The sequence below is a fragment of the Mauremys mutica genome, unplaced genomic scaffold (genome assembly GCF_020497125.1).
Source record: "Mauremys mutica isolate MM-2020 ecotype Southern unplaced genomic scaffold, ASM2049712v1 Super-Scaffold_100033, whole genome shotgun sequence".
NCBI classification, from domain to species: Eukaryota; Metazoa; Chordata; order Testudines; family Geoemydidae; genus Mauremys; species Mauremys mutica.
Window position 1 is genome coordinate 5,171,077 of NW_025423255.1, and position 4,979 is coordinate 5,176,055.

The 4,979-nt window shown below is 48.2% G+C and overlaps 1 non-coding gene across 1 annotated transcript; it reads left to right on the top strand.

Moving 5' to 3' along the window:
* The first annotated feature begins 605 nt into the window (after positions 1-605).
* Positions 606-678, top strand: TRNAV-AAC. The gene has a single exon. It is a non-coding gene; the product is annotated as a tRNA-Val (tRNA).
* Positions 679-4,979: the final 4,301 nt, after the last annotated feature.

Consider the following 4,979-nt stretch of genomic DNA (forward strand, 5'->3'; position numbering starts at 1 on the left):
CTGCCCAACTTCCTCCTGGTACTGCTGGCCCCCCGTCGCCTTCAGGTAACGCAGGAACTAAGGCAGGAATAGGGCGAGGAAGCGAGTAAAGCCGAGCAAGGAAGGCAAAAGTTAATCTTGTCTTCATGGGCCGCTCGCAATGACGTCCTTTTTCTGTGCCACAGCTGACAACAACATCCCAGACAGAAAAGCAGGAGGCCAAAAAGAAACCGAGCAGCTGCTGAAGTAGTTCAGTTGGGAGCGTGCTAGACTAACAGGCTCTTCTATCCCCCTTTGTGCACGGGTGGGATGTTTTCTGAAAGTGCAGCAGTGCCTTTAACTGCCACGAGTCCCTCATTTCAGGCTATGCAGCAGGAAAAAACAGCATGGGCTTCTGCACCGAGTTGGCCCACCTGACCTTTCATTCTTCTCTTGCTCTTTGTCAGCAAGGGGAAGAAAAAGCAGCTCTCCCTCAAGCTGGAGTCACAAGGGCGACGTAAGGACGACTTCCTGAGTGCCCGCTCCAGTCCTCTGCTCTGCCAGCTGACCCATCGAAGGGCTGTCACCACTTTCTCCAGGTTTGTCCATCAGTCTGTGTGAGGGTGAGCAACAGCCAAGCAGATGGAGTTTCTGTAGTGTAGTGGTTATCACGTTTGCCTAACACGCAAAAGGTCCCTGGTTCAAAACCAGGCAGAAACATGCTGGCTTCCTTTTGCCAGATCCCCTTGCTGTTCAGGAAGGCCTCCTCCTTCTCCTGTTGGCCTGTCTGTGGGATAACTCCAACCGCTGCATGAGAGAGGGTGCTGACAGCAGTGGAGAAAGCACCTTGGCGTCAGGCTGGAGAACCTAGAGGAGTGCGGCGTGTTACTTTTTGGAGGCTTGTGGCTTGGCCTCCTCTGCCCTGGGAGGTTGGCCGGTGGAGGCCGGCTCTTCCTGCTGGCCTCCTCTGCATGACTTGCCAAAGGAGGAAGTGAGGCAGGAATGGGGCAAAAGAGGAAAGTCGAACTGAGGAAGGCAGGGCAGAAAGTAAGCACCTCAGTGCGGCTAAGTGGGGTTAGTAGAGCATCACCATTCGTTCTGCAAAGCCGGGGGAGGTGATCTTGGCTGCTGGGAGGCAGAATCCTGTGCCTGCCTGTTGGCTTCCCAGGGATGGCTCCTTGCAGCCCAGGAGAAGCGGGGTTCTGGGGGGACGGAAAAGCAGCAATGGCGAGGCTGAGTGGGCTCCTTTCTGGCCGAGATGGTGGGTCTGGGAGTTGCCTGTAAGCCATAAGTGGACTTGGTGCAGTGAAAACCGCTGCTCCATTCTGGCTGACCTGGGGTCGCCATTGATGACATGGGAGTGGGGGCAGGGCGCTGGCTGTGAGCAAATGGGATCCAGGAAGCCCCAGCCTGCCCCTCCAGGGGCCGAGTCGTCTTCTTCTCTCCTGCCATGGGGAGCCCGGCCTTAAGCCTGCCCAGCATGCGCTGCAGCTCGAGCATTAAGCCTTCCTGTGGCATAACCGAACTACGGCCTAGTGTAATAAGGTGTAAAGTTTAGATTGTGAATTTATCTTTAATTTCCATGGTAACTTACTTTGATCTTTTATGCCTACCACTTATAATCCTTAAAACTCCATCTTTCTGTAGCTAATAAATCTGTTTTATGAAACTGGTGTATTTTCCTTGAAGTTCTTGGGAAATCGCAGCTCCGTTACAAGGCTGGTTCATGTACTATTCACAGTGAAGGAGGGGTGGGCTCTGTGTAATAAACTCACACTGATCAGGCTTCTGATTAAGGCAAGATAGTATGATCCAGGGACGCCAGACTGCAGAGCTGGGGGGAATTGGCAGGAGGCTCTCTATCATTAGTGTTATGAGTGGCTGGGAGAAGCATTCATGTAACAGTTGGATGTGTCCCTACCTGTGGATGTCTGTGTAAGTGCAATATCTGCCAGAGATTCACAGCTCCTCACAGCATCACAGTGTGAGAGGGAGCCCAGGCAGTGGGACACAGGGCTCAGGGGTCCCACTGTTCAGGTTGCATCCCATAGATCCCATCACAGACTTTCAACAACCACAGCAGATGTTCACTGGAACAGTGAAAGAGATGGCAAAAATAGTGATCTCCAGTGCCTGCAGACATCAAACTATCAGGAATTCTGCGCACAGAGAGGACCCTGCAAGTGGAAAATGCCTTTGGAAAAGACCCTTCTGTCCCCAGCTGTGGTCGTACAGTGCTTAGTGCTCTGCGTTGTGGCCTCAAGAGCCATGGATGCAAGTTGAGTTACGGTGACCTTTTCCTTGTCTCCATGTTTCTTAGGTGCCTCCTTCCAACACTTGTCAGAAAAAATGACCGGTTTCTTTTGGAAGCATGTGCATTGCAAGGCAGAGGCAGTCCTCTCTGTTTCCTCAAAAGATTGATCAAAATGTGGGAGGAGTGGACACATTTGGCAAGGCACTACTGGGTGCTGCATCTCTAACCTCCACTTTACCTGGCAGGTGCTTCTGGGACTTTTCTCCCAGCTGCTCCATTTTTCATCAGTGACAATCAAAAGGAAGATGACATGACATCTGTGTGCAGACATCCCCAGCGAATCACAAGGTCGTGTGGCGCAGGCTCTTTTGTTGCAGCAATTGCAGTTGAAGCAACCACCATGCTAATGCCACTCACAGCAGCCTTTTCATCAACTCCAGGCTTGTGATTTGATTCTTTCCAATGTTTCTCTCCAAAGAAACCTTTTCCTTAGCAAGCAATTACTTGGATAACAAGGGAGGTCTCTTCTGTTTCCCGGAAAGACACAGGAAAATGTGAGCAGAGGAGACAAAGCCATACAACAAGGCATCACTAGGAGTTGAACCCAGGATCTCCTGTTTACTAGACAGGTACTTTAGCCAGCTAAGCCATGGGACCTGCTGCAAGAAAATACTTGCAACTGTTCCATTTGATGGTCCAGGACAACACCTCCAAATTCCAAACTACAGACGTTCCCCATTTCCCTCAAGACTTGCAAGGAAGAACTGTCAGGCCAAGGCAGGATCTCCTGGTTACTAGGAAGACACTTCAGTCAGCTCTTCCCAAAGATCACTATCCAGAGACCTTTAAACAGCCACTGCAGATGTTCACCGACAAAGAGATGCCAAAATGGAGTTCTCCACTGCCTGCAGCCATCACACTACCAGGAGTTCTGTGTACAGAGAGGCCCCTGCTGGTGGCAAAAGGCTTTGGTAGAGACTCTTCTGACACCAGCCATTCTCCTATACTGTTTAGTACTTTGTGTTGTGACTTCAGCATCCAGAGATGCCAGTTCAGTTAGGGGACATTTTTCCTGTCTCCACATTTGTCTAATGGCTCCTTTCAACACTTGTCACCAAAAAGACCTGTTTCTTTTGCAAGCCATGTACAGCTAGGCAAAGGCAGTCTTCTCCATTTCCTCAAAAATCACCAAGCTGTGGGGAGAGGAGACACATTCAGCCAAGCTGGATGCTGAATCTCCTCTTTATTCAGCAGGTGTCTGTGAAGGACACAAATCTCCACCGTGTAGAGGTCAAGAATAGGAGTTTATTACACACAGTGATGGCAGAGTGGGCTTATTAGGCTCAGAGACTCTATTAATTAATTAATTACAATAGAATATATAGATTTTCCATGGGTGGGGGAAAGTGACGGCGTAGGCAGTTCCAAACCCTGGGATAAGTTTTGCAGCAAGACAAGATAGCACAGTAGCCAGTGGTTAACAGGTCACATAATGTCTCCACCCATGGTCTCAAGTTAGCAAGTTAACATTTCATTAATACTTTGACAATATGTTATTAGTATAAAATATATATGTTGAATTCTGATTTGAGGTCCATAGGAATGGAGCAACTCCTTTGATTGTCCAACAGGTACATTCCTAGGGGTTAAAGCAAAGAAACAGTGAAAGTATATGGCAATAAAGATTGTTTTTGTGTGTCTAACGGCAGGCATTGGTCCCTGGGAAGGGAGGTGGAAGGATGCCATATCTTAAACTGAGGTGCCAACTTTTCATAAACTCAAGATTGACTCTGTGGGAAAAACGTCTCCCTACAGAAGAGATTAACACAATAGGAACAGGGATTCTTTGCTCAATCTGCAACTCTGAATAAGACACAATTATTTAGTTCTTAGCTCCAACACCTGGCAATTTGCTGACCAGGCCTATCTTAGCAAGCAAGGCTTTCTGTTTACCCAGCTTTCTCTTAGCTGATCACTATTTGCTAGGCCTCTGGTCCCTTGACCATACTCTGGACTTCGGGTCTGGAAAAGAGGTGGCACAATCCATAGACCAGGTTGTTATATAAAATGCACATGGATTTGAACCCTTCACATACAGTAATGGCAAAGTTCTTGGTTCAGGCTTGTAGCAGTGATGGAATAAACTGCAGGTTCAAATCAAGTCTCTGGAGTACATCCCCCACTGGGACGGGTCATTCAGTCCTTTGTACAGAGCTTCAGTTTGTAGCAAAGTCCCTTCTGCCTTCTCTCAGTGGGTTGATTGTATAGCTGATGGTCCTTAATGGGCCATCAAGCAGGCTAGGCAGAACTGATACCAACTTGTCTGGGGTGTTTCCCGGAAGCAGAGCACAAGTTTGAAATATGGACAGAACAGAGCCAATACTTATAACGTCAGCTACAAAAATGATACACATCTAGAGATGGCATCATTATAATCAGCCAATCAGAACCTCTCCATAGACCCCTTACATGACAACCTTTCTACAATATTGGCTGCAAATATAGAACAGTGGTCACAACGGTGATCTATACAGTTACAGATTATGTCAGTAACGTCACAGGAGGTGACACGGCATCAGTGAGACTGATACTGGAATACTGCCTCCAGATTTGATGTCCTCATTTGAAAAAGATGTTGTGAAACTGGAGCTGGGGCAGCAAAGAGCCACCAAATGTCCTGAGGGCTGGAGAAAAATGCCTTCTAGGGAGCTATTGAAAGAGCTCAACCTGTCCAGCTTATCAAAAGAAGATTGAAAGATGACTTCAT